Source organism: Schistocerca gregaria, unplaced genomic scaffold (assembly GCF_023897955.1).
Source record: "Schistocerca gregaria isolate iqSchGreg1 unplaced genomic scaffold, iqSchGreg1.2 ptg000180l, whole genome shotgun sequence".
Classification (NCBI taxonomy): Eukaryota; Metazoa; Arthropoda; class Insecta; order Orthoptera; family Acrididae; genus Schistocerca; species Schistocerca gregaria.
Genome location: NW_026061730.1, coordinates 2,353,666 through 2,370,000, shown reverse-complemented (window position 1 = coordinate 2,370,000; position 16,335 = coordinate 2,353,666). Strand labels below are relative to the sequence as shown.

Genomic DNA, 16,335 nt, shown 5'->3' with positions numbered 1-16,335 from the left:
GCCCATTTCACCTTCTCCCGTCTCGACACCTTCGTTTAAATTCCCATTATGGCACGACAGCACCGTATCCTGTTCAATAACATCCGCTCCCTTCCCACCAACAAGCACCTCCTTATGCATACCCTTACGACCCACCGTGTGGATGCCTTCCTTCTGAACGAAACCTTTCTTCAGCCCCACCACACCGTCCACACCTCGCCCTACCTCCTTCACCGGTCTGACAATCCACTCCAGATAGTGCGTGGCGGAGTTGCCATTGGCCACCACCGCCAGATCCCTGTCCGGCTCCAACCCCTCCTTCCTGACCCCACAGAACACTTGATCCTTAGTCTCTTCTTCCCCGGCCTTACCCTTACCTGTGCCACCATCTATGTCCGCCCCGCTGCACCTATTCCTTTCGACTTCCTTTCCCACATCGACCGTACCTTCTCCTCCTACGTGATCGCCGCCGACCTTAACATCCATAGTCGTTCTGCCGCCCAGTTACGGCGGTGGCATCGGTTCCTTGCCACCCTCCAAGGCGACGTCCTTCCAATTCCCCAACACACCCGCCCTGAATCCAATACCACTCCCGATGTCGTCCTAGCCTCCCCCACCCTGCTTGGCCGCATAGCGGTGGACGTCCTTGATCCCATTGGCAGTGACCATCTCCCTGTCCTCCTCACTGTATCAGACGGTCGTCGCCCCCGTCCCGACCCGCGCCATGACCCTCCCCCGAAATATGTCCATGACTACTCCCGTGCCAACTGGAATGCCTACCGGGACTCCCTTGCTCTCCAGGTCGATAGCCACCCCCTCACCTACCACCAACCTGACGACGTTACCCGTGCTGCCTCCTTTCTCCAGCAGACCTTGTCTGAGGCCGTGGAGGCCCACGTCCCTACCATTGCCATTCATCCGCACCGCCCCACCTTACCCCCACAGGCCGTCCTTCTCCTGCGTGAATCCCGCCGGCTCTACCGTGCCTTCCTTCACACACGTGACCAGGACACACTACGACGCCACCGGCAACTACAGCGACACATCAGGAACTTACTCACGGCAAAGAAACGCCGGGACTGGCGACAGACATGCACCCGTCTTAATGCCACCTTACCTATCAACTCGTCCAAGTACTGGTCAGCCTTCCGCCGCCTTACCGGATCTAAACCCTCTCCCTACTACCCTCTCCTTCATGATGACCACCCCTTCCCTGATGCCCTTAGTAAGGCCAACCATTTCGCCTCCTACCTCTCCGATATCCTTACCATCCCTGACGATCCCCAGTTCGATTATTCCCTCTTTCCTGATGTCCGTGATCGAACTGATACCTCTGTCCCCCCGCTTGCTCCTGGCTTCCAGTACTTGGACAACATCACACACACAGAACTAAATACCCCAATCACCGCTCAAGATATCATTGCTACACTTCGCCCTAAACGCAACACTGCTCCCGGTCACGATCGTGTTACTTACCGTCACCTCCGTGAAGCTCCTGCCTCCTTCCTCTCCACATTGGCCAGGCTCTACAATGTGGTCCTGTCCACCGGCTACTACCCCGACCTGTGGAAAACCTCCCGGATCCTGATGTTCCTCAAGCCCGACAAACCGCCTTCCGCTGTCTCCTCCTACCGTCCCATCAGCCTTACCTCGGTCTTCAGCAAGGTCCTAGAATCCATTCTTACCCGCCGCCTACACAAGCACCTTCACCAACACCGCCTCCTCCCCCCTACCCAATGTGGCTTTCGGCCGTCCTTCTCAGCCGATGACCTCCTCCTTCACCTCACTCACCTCCTCTCCGAACAACTCAATTCCCGTCGTTCCGCCATCTTCCTTTCCCTCGACCTCGAACGCGCATATGACCGTGTGTGGCATTCCGGTCTCCTTTTCAAGCTCCAAACCTTTGCTCTTCCTCTCAACTATGTCCGTCTGGTCGCTTCCTTCCTTTCCCACCGTCCTTCCTATGTCACCATCCACAACACTGATTCCTACACCTTCTACCCCTCCGCCGGTGTGCCCCAAGGTTCCGTCCTTTCCCCTCTTCTCTACCTCCTTTACACGGCAGACATGCCTCCACCTGCACCTCCCCTACACCTTCTCCAGTACGCCGATGACACTGCCTTCCTTGCCCTCGCTCCCACCCTGCAACGCTCCCAGCACCTTCTCCAATCCTATCTTGACCGGTTCACCACTTGGTGTAACCAGTGGTTGCTCAAGGTCAATCCTTCCAAGACCCAGGCGATCATTGTAGGCAAAACCACTCGTTCCTTCCGTCTCCTTGATTTCTATCTTACTATTTATGGCCGTCCCATCACCCTCACACCTACTCTCAAGTACCTTGGTGTCACCCTCGACCGTCGCCTCTCCTGGAACCCACATCTCCGGACGATCCAAGCCAAGGCACGCTCCCGCCTCCGCCTCCTTAAGCTCCTTTCTGGCCGTACATGGGGTCTGGACCCTTCCACCATCCTCTACACCTACAAGTCCCTCATCCGTCCTATCCTTTGCTATGCTCATCCCGCCTGGATCTCTGCCCCTCCTACCTTCTACAAGTCCATTCAGATCCTAGAACGCCATGCGCTCCGCCTCGCCTATCGCATCCGTCTCCCTTCCCCCACGCGGATCCTCTATGACCTGATTCCCTTCCCGCACCTCCTCCTTTTCCTCGAACGGTTACGGATCCTCTACACCTCCCGCAAGCTTGATCCTCCACACCCTCTTGTCTCTCCCATCCTCTCCCACCCCAACCCGCTGCCGCGCCTGCATTCCTATATCCCACCTGCTCTCCATCTTTACACCCTCCACACCCTCTCCCTCGGTGGCTTCCGTCAACTCCCCCTCCCTGATGATGCCCTCCTCCCCTCCATCTACCCCTCCTACCAACTTTGAGCCTTACCTTCCCTCTCCTCTCCTTTTCCTGTGGGCACCCTCTCTCCCTTCTCTCCCTCCCTCCCCTCCCCTTTCTCCTTGGGCTTCCACTCCCCCTACCCTCCCCCTTCTCCTCCATCCCTCTCCTCCACTGGCATCTTCCCCTCCCCCTCTCTCTCCTCTTCCCCACACCTTTTCCCCTTGGCAGGCCACGACTCTGCTGTCTTCCATCAGTTACTTTCATCGTCCTACGCCGAAGACCATCGCATGTGTTTGTGCCTCGACTCTCCTGCAGTGTGTTTGTGTTTCGTCGTTTGTGCTCCGCTGGTTCACGTGTGGCCATCTGCCATCTGCGTTTGTGCACCGTGTTTCTCCGCTTTTATCCATTGTGCTACGCACGTGACCGACTCCGTTTTAACTCTGTTTTGTCTACTGTTTGTACCCCGCCGTCTTGATTGTTTTTATATCTCACTCATCTCTGTTCTGTGTATACTCTGAGGCCGAAGAGCGGCATACTTGGTCCGCTGCCGGCCTACCTGTTTGTCACAGGTATTAAAATCACAATAAAGGAAAAAAAAAAAAAAAAAGCGGTTTAGCATAAGGTGAGACGAGGCAGTCTGAATTACATTTTATAGATGTATTTCTCACAAATCTCAGAGCCTCTCGCGGTGGTCGTCGTCGTCGTCGTCGTCGTCGTCGTCGCCGCCGCCGCTTCTGCAGAAGTAGCAAATGGCCAGCGTAACAAATGCGGCGAGGGACACCCTGCCATCGATTCCGAATGCGCAAAGTGTGTGGCCTTCTTTTCCTGTGTATGTTTGGTCGGTCTCGTAAGAGGTTGAATGTAACGAATGGGTGGAAAAGAGTAAGGGGCAGGGGCTGTGTGGAACGAAAACACAGTTCCTCAGGGGGTGTGAGCGTTTCGAAATGGGTCGTATATAAGTTACACTTGGTCGTCAGTGATCGTGTGGCCTAATGGATAAGGCGTCGGACTTCGGATCCGAAGATTGCAGCTTCGAATCCTGTCACGGTCGTGTTTTTCCATTTCTGAAAAAGAAACATACCGTTTTAATGTAGCAATTGAGCAGTACGAAACCGTCTGAATGTTGCTGTTGACCATTTTGTACTTGGAGATGGTCTTGAACCTGAAACACACACAACAAGACCGGTGTTAACTAGCGAAATGGTCGGCAGAGTGCCCTCACCGCGAGTTTTGATTGGCACTTGCACATCTAAAACAACGTTGGAAAGTAACTCGTTCGGCTTTTGAGTCACATCAAGTATGTGTGTTAATTTTGACGCCGCTAGCTCTGCAGATTGTCATGCAATTCCTTTACCTCTCAGAAATGATTATGAAATAAAAGTGAAGTACGTGACGAGTGTGACGTTAGGAAAACATTAGGAAGCATGGAGAGATTCTGTATGGGACCACCCAACCCAAACGATTACTGTGTGATCTGCTGCCAATCAGGTATCCAACGAGGCAGCACAGCTAGCTCAGTCGGTAGAGCATGATACTCTTATTCACAGGGTCGTGGGTTCGAGCCCTACGCTGGCCGGAACGGAATTTTTTTCCGCTGCAGATGTAAATTACCGATTTTCTGATTAACGTGATGTAATGGAAATAGCAACTATAAATTTGCCTACGTCTCCATCAGTCGCAAGAAAACTGTATTTGAAGTGAAGGTGATTTTGTAGACATGTGTGAAAGTCATGTTCTGAAGTGCAAGTGGTTTTGGTTGGAGAGAACACGGCTACGTGTCAGATGTGTAGCCAAGCAGTAATGGGTCGCCATTGCTGCAAATATTAGTCGAAAATATGAAGTGTTGTCAGCTGAAGTCTGATGATTCAGACGACCGTACGGACGAAGTACGCAAAAGTGCCGCTAGGCGGCGCCTGTTTAGCTCAGTGGTAGAGCATTGGTCTAGTAAACCAGGGGTCGTGAGTTCCATCCTCACAGGAGGAAGACGAATCTTGGAAATCAGTTGCGCATCGTGGCCGTATAGCAAACAGTATTTGTGATGAGGAACAATTAGCGACAGGCGTATTATTAAGAATTACTCTCAGATGTGATTAAGGCGAATGGCGCAGATGAAGCATTTGCCAAAGCGGTATAGCATAAGGTGAGACGAGGCAGTCTGAATTACATTTTATAGATGTATTTCTCACAAATCTCAGAGCCTCTCGCGGTCGTCGTCGTCGTCGTCGTCGTCGTCGTCGCCGCCGCCGCTTCTGCAGAAGTAGCAAATGGCCAGCGTAGCAAATGCGGCGAGGGACACCCTGCCATCGATTCCGAATGCGCAAAGTGTGTGGCCTTCTCTTCCTGTGTATGTTTTGTCGGTCTCGTAAGAGGTTGAATGTAACGAATGGGTGGAAAAGAGTAAGGGGCAACGGCTGTGTGGAACGAAAACACAATTCCTCAGGGGGTGTGAGCGTTTCGAAATGAGTCGTATATAAGTTATACTTGGTCGTCAGTGACCGTGTGGCCTAATGGATAAGGCGTCGGACTTCGGATGCGAAGATTGCAGGTTCGAATCCTGTCACGGTCGTGTTTTTCCATTTCTGAAAAAGAAACATACCGTTTTAATGTAGCAATTGAGCAGTACGAAACCGTCTGAATGTTGCTGTTGACCATTTTGTACTTGGAGATGGTCTTGAACCTGAAACACACACAACAAGACCGGTGTTAACTAGCGAAATGGTCGGCAGAGTGCCCTCACCGCGAGTTTTGACTGGCACTTGCACATCTAAAACAACGTCGGAAAGTAACTCGTTCGGCTTTTGAGTCACATCAAGTATGTGTGTTAATTTTGACGCCGCTAGCTCTGCAGATTGTCATGCAATTCCTTTACCTCTCAGAAATGATTATGAAATAAAAGTGAAGTACGTGACGAGTGTGACGTTAGGAAAACATTAGGAAGCATGGAGAGATTCTGTATGGGACCACCCAACCCAAACGATTACTGTGTGATCTGATGCCAATCAGGTATCCAACGAGGCAGCACGGCTAGCTCAGTCGGTAGAGCATGAGACTCTTATTCACAGGGTCGTGGGTTCGAGCCCTACGCTGGCCGGAACGGAATTTTTTTCCGCTGCAGATGTAAATTACCGATTTTCTGATTAACGTGATGTAATGGAAATAGCAACTATAAATTTGCCTACGTCTCCATCAGTCGCAAGAAAACTGTATTTGAAGTGAAGGTGATTTTGTAGACATGTGTGAAAGTCATGTTCTGAAGTGCAAGTGGTTTTGGTTGGAGAGAACACGGCTACGTGTCAGATGTGTAGCCAAGCAGTAATGGGTCGCCATTGCTGCAAATATTAGTCGAAAATATGAAGTGTTGTCAGCTGAAGTCTGATGATTCAGACAACCGTACGGACGAAGTACGCAAAAGTGCCGCTAGGCGGCGCCTGTTTAGGTCAGTGGTAGAGCATTGGTCTAGTAAACCAGGGGTCGTGAGTTCCATCCTCACAGGAGGAAGACGAATTTTGGAAATCAGTTGCGCATCGTGGCCGTATAGCAAACAGTATCTGTGATGAGGAACAATTAGCGACAGGAGTATTATTAAGAATTACTCTCAGATGTGATTAAGGCGAATGACGCAGATAAAGCATTTGCCAAAGCGGTGCGGCATAAGGTTGGACGAGCAGTCTGAATTACATTTTATAGATGTATTTCTCACAAATCTCAGAGCCTCTCGCGGTCGTCGTCGTCGTCGTCGTCGTCGTCGTCGTCGTCGTCGTCGTCGTCGTCGCCGCCGCCGCTTCTGCAGAAGTAGCAAATGGCCATCGTAGCAAATGCGGCGAGGAACACCCTGCCATCGATTCCGAATGCGCCAAGTGTGTGGTCTTGTTTTCCTGTCTATGTTTGGTCGGTCTCGTAAAAGGTTGAATGTAACGAATGGGTGGGGAAGAGTAAGGGGCAGCGGCTGTGTGGAACGAAAACACAATTCCTCAGGGGGTGTGAGCGTTTCGAAATGAGTCGTATATAAGTTATACTTGGTCGTCAGTGACCGTGTGGCCTAATGGATAAGGCGTCGGCCTTCGGATCCGAAGATTGCAGGTTCGAATCCTGTCACGGTCGTGTTTTTCCATTTCTGAAAAAGAAACATATCTTTTTAATGTAGCAATTGAGCAGTACGAAACCGTCTGAATGTTGCCGTTGAGCATTTTGTGCTTGGAGATGGTCTTGAGCTTGAAACACACACAACAAGACAGGTGTTAACTAGCGAAATGAACGGCAGAGTGGCCTCACCGCGAGGTGTGACTGGCACTTGCACATCTAAAACAACGTCGGAAAGTAACTCGTTCGGCTTTTGAGTCACATCAAGTATGTGTGTTAATTTTGACGCCGCTAGCTCTGCAGATTGTCATGCAATTCCTTTACCTCTCAGAAATGATTATGAAATAAAAGTGAAGTACGTGACGAGTGTGACGTTAGGAAAACATTAGGAAGCATGGAGAGATTCTGTATGGGACCACCCAACCCAAACGATTACTGTGTGATCTGCTGCCCAGCAGGTACCCAACGAGGCAGCACGGCTAGCTCAGTCGGTAGAGCATGAGACTCTTATTCACAGGGTCGTGGGTTCGAGCCCTACGCTGGGCGGAACGGAATTTTTTCCGCTGCAGAAGTAAATAACCGATTTTCTGATTAACGTGATGTAATGGAAATAGCAACTTTAAAATTTGCCTACGTCTCCATCAGTCGCTAGAAAACTCTATTTGAATTGAAGGTGATTTTGTAGACATGTGTGAAAGTCATGTTCTGAAGTGCAAGTGGTTTTGGTTGGAAAGAACACGGCTACGTGTCAGATGTGTAGCCAAGCAGTAATGGGTCGCCATAGCTGCAAATATTAGTCGAAAATATGAAGTGTTGTCAGCTGAAGTCTGATGATTCAGACGACCGTACGGACGAAGTACGCAAAAGTGCCGCTAGGCGGCGCCTGTTTAGCTCAGTGGTAGAGCATTGGTCTAGTAAACCAGGGGTCGTGAGTTCCATCCTCACAGGAGGAAGACGAATCTTGGAAATCAGTTGCGCATCGTGGCCGTATAGAAAGCAGTATCTGTGATGAGGAACAATTAGCGACAGGCGTATTATTAAGAATTACTCTCAGATGTGATTAAGGCGAATGGCGCAGATGAAGCATTTGCCAAAGCGGTATAGCATAAGGTGAGACGAGGCAGTCTGAATTACATTTTATAGATGTATTTCTCACAAATCTCAGAGCCTCTCGCGGTCGTCGTCGTCGTCGTCGTCGTCGTCGTCGTCGTCGCCGCCGCCGCCGCTTCTGCAGAAGTAGCAAATGGCCATCGTAGCAAATGCGGCGAGGAACACCCTGCCATCGATTCCGAATGCGCCAAGTGTGTGGTCTTGTTTTCCTGTCTATGTTTGGTCGGTCTCGTAAAAGGTTGAATGTAACGAATGGGTGGGGAAGAGTAAGGGGCAGCGGCTGTGTGGAACGAAAACACAATTCCTCAGGGGGTGTGAGCGTTTCGAAATGAGTCGTATATAAGTTATACTTGGTCGTCAGTGACCGTGTGGCCTAATGGATCCAGTCGGCCTTTGGCTGTGGAGCGGTGCAGTACGCCCCGGCCGCTCCGTGTCGCGTGTCCAGGTGTATTGTTGTTTACCGCGCCGACGCGCTAGTGTTACGTATTGCCGTCACGTTCCTGCACACGATGGCTCTTTCGTATCGGAAAGCCACGATCAAGCTGCAGTTCGACACTACGTACCCTAGACCCAAGGCCCACGAAGTAGAGCGTTTTTTACGCGATGTGGTACATGTTGATCCTAACGAGCTGATCGGTATCCACTTATCTATTGTCTCCAGCGTCGTATATCTTAAGTTCACTGACGACGAAGCATGTGACAAACTTCTCAGACGCTCGACGGCAGGTTATCGGTTCTGCCACTCAGACGGAAACGTGGGTGTGGTGACGCTTGAACGTGCTGGATTGGGAATCCAAAATGTGCGCGTGTTTGAGCTCCCTTTTGAAGTTCCAGCGGATTTGGTCACCCTTGCTCTTCGACCCTATGGAACAGTTCTCAGCCACACGGCCGAAAAATGGAAGACCTTCGACACCTACCCTGTCCTTAACGGGGTGCGACAAGTCCGTATTGACCTGCATCGCCATATTCCTTCGTATCTCACGATCGCTGGTTGCAGGGCAATAATTATTTACGACGGTCAGCCGAGAACCTGCTCCGGTTGTGGCCAGACGGGACACATGCGTACCGAATGCCTGCAACGCCGTCTCGCGCAGACACCCTCGACCGACCAGATTCGTCCGTCGACACCGACCTCTCTGCCGATTACGTATGTTGCGGCGGCGAGACGGGAGACGCCAGCTGTATATGACGACCCCACTGTATTGGTGCGAGCTTTGGAGGACCCTGCAGTAGCTTCCACGGAGCCCCAAGCGTCTTTCAGTGCTGATGCTACTGATGTCCTTTCGTCAGACCCCGGCGCACCGTCACAACGGCTCGCCGACGGTGCGATGGAAGTTGAAGCACAGGATGCAGCGTCCTCCCCTTGCCCTACGTCGGAAACAGAGGCGCGTCAGCGTAAGCAGAAATCACCCAAGCGTCATAAGAAGCGGCGCAAGACAACCGACGACGTAGAACAGCCCGAGGCGACACCGCTGGATGACGAGGTGCCTCAACCGCTCCACCGCGCCGACACGGGCGACCCTACCGTCTCACACGGTTCGACGTCGTCTCCCACTACCGCTGGGTCTGGACCACATGGGGATGCGGGAGATCACCGCAGCTCCGACACCGGGGATGCACCCTTGCCTCCGTCTGCCTCTCGAGATCCAGTGGTGTCAACGTCCCTGGGCGACTGGGCGCAGGAAATGGAGTTGCAGGATGCGTTTCAGAACCAAGACGATGCACCGATGCCGATGGCAGCGTCTACGCGGCCGGCGACAGACGCCTAGGACGGCATGAGCACCTCTCGTCGCTGCCTAGCACTTCGCAAGACCGGCGCTCCACGTCACGACTACTGCCCTCCTGTCATACCATGGTCACCTCCCGAGACTTGATGGACCAGGCATACCGCCTCGCCACGATCAACGTCAATGGCATTACATCTGATGTCAAGACCCGTATGCTGAAGGATACGTTACGCGCTGCGGATCTGGACGTTGTTTTCCTTCAAGAAGTCCGATCAGGACTCTGTCTCGATGCCTACGGATATGACGCCTACACTATGCCTGCAGATGTGGGCGGCGGAGGTACGGCGATTCTACTGCGGGAAGGGATAATGGCCACTGATGTCTCCTATTTACCGTCGGCCCGGGGGGTCGCACTCACGATTGGTACAGTACGTCTGGTGAACTTATATGCTCCTTCAGGCACCGGCAAAAGGAGAGAACGGCGCACCTTTTTTGCCGAAGATATAGCCCCGCTCTTCCAGGGCAATACCGACCACTTGGTAGTAGGCGGCGATTTTAATTGTGTGCTCCGCCCATCCGACCAGGAGCCACACTATACCACCTGCCCGGCACTCCAGGCACTTGTACAGGACTTGGCCTTGTTGGACACCTGGATCATCCAACACGGCGACCGTCGAGCACACACCTACTTTACTAGTCACTCCGCGAGCCGTTTGGATCGAGTCTACGTCACCCGCGGCCTACGATCGGCCGTTGTCGACGCTGAGATGTGGCCGGCAGCGTTCACGGATCACCTCGCATATGTGTGTACTCTCACCCTTCCCCGCCAGCGCGTCCGCTGAAGTAGGGGTCCGTGGCGCCTCAATGTGGCTCTTCTTGATGAGATACATTGCAGACGCGCAGTCGAGTCCACATGGAGCAATTGCCACCGGCGTTTACCCGCCTACCGTTCTGTACTTCAATGGTGGTTACGGTGTGCAAAACCCGCACTGTGCCGAACATTAGTCAGCTATGGACGCGACCGAGCGCGCTGGTATACTGCGACTACTGATTTTTACTATGCTGCGCTCCGCGAACTGGCTGTACAACCGCCGTCGCCAGAGCGACAATCAGCAGTACAACGCGTCAAGGCACAATTGCTTCGTATCAACGCCGTACGTCTTGCGGGTGTGCGGGTGCGAGCGAGGACGACTGATGATGTTCGTGGTGAACGACCTTCCCTCCACCATATCATTCAAGAACGCCGAAGACGCAAGAGGCAGCTCATTACCGAGGTTGAGACGGAGGACGGGCGACGCGTTGACGCACAAATGGATATCGTCCGAGCGTTCACACAGTCATATCAACTTCTTTACGAGAGGGAGTCCCACATGAATGTAGGGGTCAGGGAAGTCCTATCTGACCTACCAGTCTCTCGGAACCTACAAGATGATGCTACGCTCTTGTCGGCGGTGACTTTGGAAGAACTGCGAGAGGCTCTGTTGCGTGGCTCTCCCAACAAAACGCCTGGCCCTGACGGCCTCCCTCTTGAATTTTACAAGCGGTTCTTTGATCTCATGGGCCCAATGTGGGTCAGGATGTACAGTGAACTCCTGGACGCCGATTTTCAGGTACCATCTGACTTTACTGAGGGTCTCTTGATCCCTGTGCCCAAACCCGGCGGAGGCCGTCGCCCTCTTGATTTTCGCCCGTTGACAATGCTAAACACTGACTATAAGCTGTTGACACGCATGCTCCGTGAGAGGCTCAAACCTACGGTAATGGCGGCCATTCACACTGATCAAACCTGCCTCGGGGGCGACACTAATGTGTTTACGACTTTAAGCACCTATAGAGACGTGGTGGCGCTCATGCAAACTTGCCGCCTCCAAGGCGCTCTTGTTGCGCTGGACTTCGACCATGCTTTCGACCGCGTTAACCATGGTTTCCTGCGTGCTGTTATGGAACACATCGGTGTCCCGCGCCTGACGACGTCTGTTGTGCTTCGATTGATCCATGGGGCTGTCACGAGGATTATGATCAACGGCTGTCGGTCCGCCCCCGTCCGTGTCAACAGGTCCGTCCGGCAGGGTTGTCCTCTTTCTGCCATGCTCTTCGCCGTTGCCCTCGAACCAGCTCTTCACGGACTACGGCGACGCTTAGAAGGACTTACCCTCCGTTCCGTAACCTTTCGATGTGGTGCATACGCCGACGATGTGATGTTCTTAGCACGGTCTGGTGACGAAATACACACGGCGTTTTCCTGGCTCCACCAGTATGGGGCGGTGGCAGGCAGTGTGCTCAACCTTCGGAAATCACGCTACATGGAGGTAGGACGAGGAATGCCTGCAGGTCTGGCCGTACCTCTGACAAAGGTCCCGATGCTCAAGTGTTTAGGGATATCACTCCATCGACAAATACAACGCACGGCGGCCTTTACGTATCGTATGGTCTTACGACGACTCCGTTTAGAGGCTCGTCTCAATAAATTCAGATCATTGAACATTTTGCAACGCGCCCAATACGTTAATGTGTACATGGCTTCTCACCTTAACCATTACGCCCATGTACTGCCGATAACGGACACGATGGCTTCCAGGATACAGGCAGTGTTTGGACACGTGGTGAACAATGGTGCTGTTTTCAAGATCCGTTTTGTTACGCTTACTTTACCCTTCGACAAAGGCGGTGTTGGACTCACTCACGTCAAGCACAGAGCGCTGGCACTGTATCTCCGTTCCATGAGGCGACTCTGGCTTTCACCAACAGCCAGTCTCCCAGGCCTACTGATTGAAGAAATGGCCCCACGTACGCTGTACCCACCGGTACCAGTTGGACATTTATCGCCCTCGCTGTCACACATTAGAACGTTTTTCGTAGAGCATAGCTATGTGTTGCGAGTTATATCGGAGACACGGAATCCGACAGCGAAGACTTATTATAGTGCTCTCCAGCACTGGACTCCGGATAACGACATTGTACGGCGCCACCCTACGGTCGACTGGCCACGAGTATGGCGAGCCATCCACGCGCCGTTCCTGTCTACTTTCGTGCGGTCGACGTGGTATGTGGTCGTTAACGAGAAACTTCCAACCCGACAACGGCTGCATGCCATTCACCTAATTGACGACCCTGTGTGCCCCCGTTGCATGACGTTAGACACGGACGAACATAGACTGAACTGTGGCCCCGCGCGTGAGTGCTGGAAACTGATCCGCCAGATCCTGGCTTTCCTGCTCCGCCGCCCCTACGTTTCGATTTTACCCCAAGAACTCTTTCATCCCGACGCTGTCTATTTCCCTGTGACCCGGATGAATGCGGTTAATTGGGTACGAGGAATGGCGATACACTACATATACCGCGATGGAGACAAAGACGTCCTCGATTTATGGTACTATATGATCGACGAGTTTCTGGTCTTAACGAACAGACAGGATTACCGGAACCTTTTTGCGAACTATTTGGGTTCGTCATTCATGGACCCTCCACCCAGCTGGGGTGTGCCGGGTGTGAGAAGACATTAACTTGTAGATGTGATCTTTCCACGATTCCCCTATGGTAACAGAAACAGTCTCTGACTGTGTGCAGCGGCCCCGGGCGCTCCAACGATTGGTGGCTGGTGATGTCCAATGCAATGACGACCGCCCGTTCCTGGCCGCCCGCCTAGCAATGTGACCGCGGCGAGCAAGATGGCCCTTTTTAGTTCACTTTATTGGCAACTTTTTGCGCATGGCTGTGTTGTTTTTTTTTATGCATTATCAAAAAAAAAATGTAGTTAGTAGTTTGTGAAATAAGCATTGTAGGCTGTGATTATATTTTTGTTGAGCTTAATAATTAGTGTGTGTAGAAACACCATTTTCTTTAAGTATTCATTGACATATTTCTGTACATGTTATTTGCATAAGTGCCTTAGTACAACTTCAGTTTTGTGGCTTTGTCATCGCAATTTCCATGAAAGTAACCAAAAAGATGGGAGGTTATTTTATGCACAGACTGATTTTTTCTTTTCTTTTTTTGTAATACTTTTATTTTCCATTTGAAGTGTAAAATTTGAGCTTAATTGTTATGAAAAAAAAGGGTAGCGTCTTAAATTAGAAATAATAATAAAAAAAAAAATTGGTAGAGTACTTGCCCGCGAAGGGCGGGGGTCCCGAGTTCGAGTCTCGGTCCATTTAAATAAAAAAAAAGGGGGGTAGCGTCTTTGATTCATAATCAAAACGTCTAAAAAAAAAAAATGGATAAGGCGTCGGACTTCGGATCCGAAGATTGCAGGTTCGAATCCTGTCACGGTCGTGTTTTTCCATTTCTGAAAAAGAAACATATCTTTTTAATGTAGCAATTGAGCAGTACGAAACCGTCTGAATGTTGCCGTCGAGCATTTTGTGCTTGGAGATGGTCTTGAACCTGAAACACACACAACAAGACAGGTGTTAACTAGCGAAATGAACGGCAGAGTGGCCTCACCGCGAGGTGTGACTGGCACTTGCACATCTAAAACAACGTCGGAAAGTAACTCGTTCGGCTTTTGAGTCACATCAAGTATGTGTGTTAATTTTGACGCCGCTAGCTCTGCAGATTGTCATGCAATTCCTTTACCTCTCAGAAATGATTATGAAATAAAAGTGAAGTACGTGACGAGTGTGACGTTAGGAAAACATTAGGAAGCATGGAGAGATTCTGTATGGGACCACCCAACCCAAACGATTACTGTGTGATCTGATGCCAATCAGGTATCCAACGAGGCAGCACGGCTAGCTCAGTCGGTAGAGCATGAGACTCTTATTCACAGGGTCGTGGGTTCGAGCCCTACGCTGGCCGGAACGGAATTTCTTTCCGCTGCAGATGTAAATTACCGATTTTCTGATTAACGTGATGTAATGGAAATAGCAACTATAAATTTGCCTACGTCTCCATCAGTCGCAAGAAAACTGTATTTGAAGTGAAGGTGATTTTGTAGACATGTGTGAAAGTCATGTTCTGAAGTGCAAGTGGTTTTGGTTGGAGAGAACACGGCTACGTGTCAGATGTGTAGCCAAGCAGTAATGGGTCGCCATTGCTGCAAATATTAGTCGAAAATATGAAGTGTTGTCAGCTGAAGTCTGATGATTCAGACAACCGTACGGACGAAGTACGCAAAAGTGCCGCTAGGCGGCGCCTGTTTAGGTCAGTGGTAGAGCATTGGTCTAGTAAACCAGGGGTCGTGAGTTCCATCCTCACAGGAGGAAGACGAATTTTGGAAATCAGTTGCGCATCGTGGCCGTATAGCAAACAGTATCTGTGATGAGGAACAATTAGCGACAGGAGTATTATTAAGAATTACTCTCAGATGTGATTAAGGCGAATGGCGCAGATAAAGCATTTGCCAAAGCGGTGCGGCATAAGGTTGGACGAGGCAGTCTGAATTACATTTTATAGATGTATTTCTCACAAATCTCAGAGCCTCTCGCGGTCGTCGTCGTCGTCGTCGTCGTCGTCGTCGTCGTCGTCGTCGTCGTCGTCGCCGCCGCCGCTTCTGCAGAAGTAGCAAATGGCCATCGTAGCAAATGCGGCGAGGAACACCCTGCCATCGATTCCGAATGCGCCAAGTGTGTGGTCTTGTTTTCCTGTCTATGTTTGGTCGGTCTCGTAAAAGGTTGAATGTAACGAATGGGTGGGGAAGAGTAAGGGGCAGCGGCTGTGTGGAACGAAAACACAATTCCTCAGGGGGTGTGAGCGTTTCGAAATGAGTCGTATATAAGTTATACTTGGTCGTCAGTGACCGTGTGGCCTAATGGATAAGGCGTCGGCCTTCGGATCCGAAGATTGCAGGTTCGAATCCTGTCACGGTCGTGTTTTTCCATTTCTGAAAAAGAAACATATCTTTTTAATGTAGCAATTGAGCAGTACGAAACCGTCTGAATGTTGCCGTTGAGCATTTTGTGCTTGGAGATGGTCTTGAGCTTGAAACACACACAACAAGACAGGTGTTAACTAGCGAAATGAACGGCAGAGTGGCCTCACCGCGAGGTGTGACTGGCACTTGCACATCTAAAACAACGTCGGAAAGTAACTCGTTCGGCTTTTGAGTCACATCAAGTATGTGTGTTAATTTTGACGCCGCTAGCTCTGCAGATTGTCATGCAATTCCTTTACCTCTCAGAAATGATTATGAAATAAAAGTGAAGTACGTGACGAGTGTGACGTTAGGAAAACATTAGGAAGCATGGAGAGATTCTGTATGGGACCACCCAACCCAAACGATTACTGTGTGATCTGCTGCCCAGCAGGTACCCAACGAGGCAGCACGGCTAGCTCAGTCGGTAGAGCATGAGACTCTTATTCACAGGGTCGTGGGTTCGAGCCCTACGCTGGGCGGAACGGAATTTTTTCCGCTGCAGAAGTAAATAACCGATTTTCTGATTAACGTGATGTAATGGAAATAGCAACTTTAAAATTTGCCTACGTCTCCATCAGTCGCTAGAAAACTCTATTTGAATTGAAGGTGATTTTGTAGACATGTGTGAAAGTCATGTTCTGAAGTGCAAGTGGTTTTGGTTGGAAAGAACACGGCTACGTGTCAGATGTGTAGCCAAGCAGTAATGGGTCGCCATAGCTGCAAATATTAGTCGAAAA

At 51.0% G+C, this 16,335-nt stretch overlaps 8 non-coding genes across 8 annotated transcripts; all 8 read left to right on the top strand.

The window, feature by feature from the left end:
- The first annotated feature begins 3,805 nt into the window (after positions 1 to 3,805).
- Trnar-ucg (transfer RNA arginine (anticodon UCG)) lies at positions 3,806 to 3,878 on the top strand. The gene has a single exon. It is a non-coding gene; the product is annotated as a tRNA-Arg (tRNA).
- Positions 3,879 to 5,320: 1,442 nt separating this feature from the next.
- Positions 5,321 to 5,393, top strand: Trnar-ucg (transfer RNA arginine (anticodon UCG)). Its single transcript has one exon. It is a non-coding gene; the product is annotated as a tRNA-Arg (tRNA).
- Positions 5,394 to 5,841: 448 nt separating this feature from the next.
- On the top strand, positions 5,842 to 5,918 carry Trnak-cuu (transfer RNA lysine (anticodon CUU)). Its single transcript has one exon. It is a non-coding gene; the product is annotated as a tRNA-Lys (tRNA).
- A 937-nt stretch (positions 5,919 to 6,855) lies between these two features.
- Positions 6,856 to 6,928, top strand: Trnar-ucg (transfer RNA arginine (anticodon UCG)). The gene has a single exon. It is a non-coding gene; the product is annotated as a tRNA-Arg (tRNA).
- A 452-nt stretch (positions 6,929 to 7,380) lies between these two features.
- Positions 7,381 to 7,453, top strand: Trnak-cuu (transfer RNA lysine (anticodon CUU)). Its single transcript has one exon. It is a non-coding gene; the product is annotated as a tRNA-Lys (tRNA).
- A 7,011-nt stretch (positions 7,454 to 14,464) lies between these two features.
- On the top strand, positions 14,465 to 14,541 carry Trnak-cuu (transfer RNA lysine (anticodon CUU)). Its single transcript has one exon. It is a non-coding gene; the product is annotated as a tRNA-Lys (tRNA).
- Positions 14,542 to 15,479: 938 nt separating this feature from the next.
- Positions 15,480 to 15,552, top strand: Trnar-ucg (transfer RNA arginine (anticodon UCG)). The gene has a single exon. It is a non-coding gene; the product is annotated as a tRNA-Arg (tRNA).
- Positions 15,553 to 16,004: 452 nt separating this feature from the next.
- Trnak-cuu (transfer RNA lysine (anticodon CUU)) lies at positions 16,005 to 16,077 on the top strand. Its single transcript has one exon. It is a non-coding gene; the product is annotated as a tRNA-Lys (tRNA).
- Positions 16,078 to 16,335: the final 258 nt, after the last annotated feature.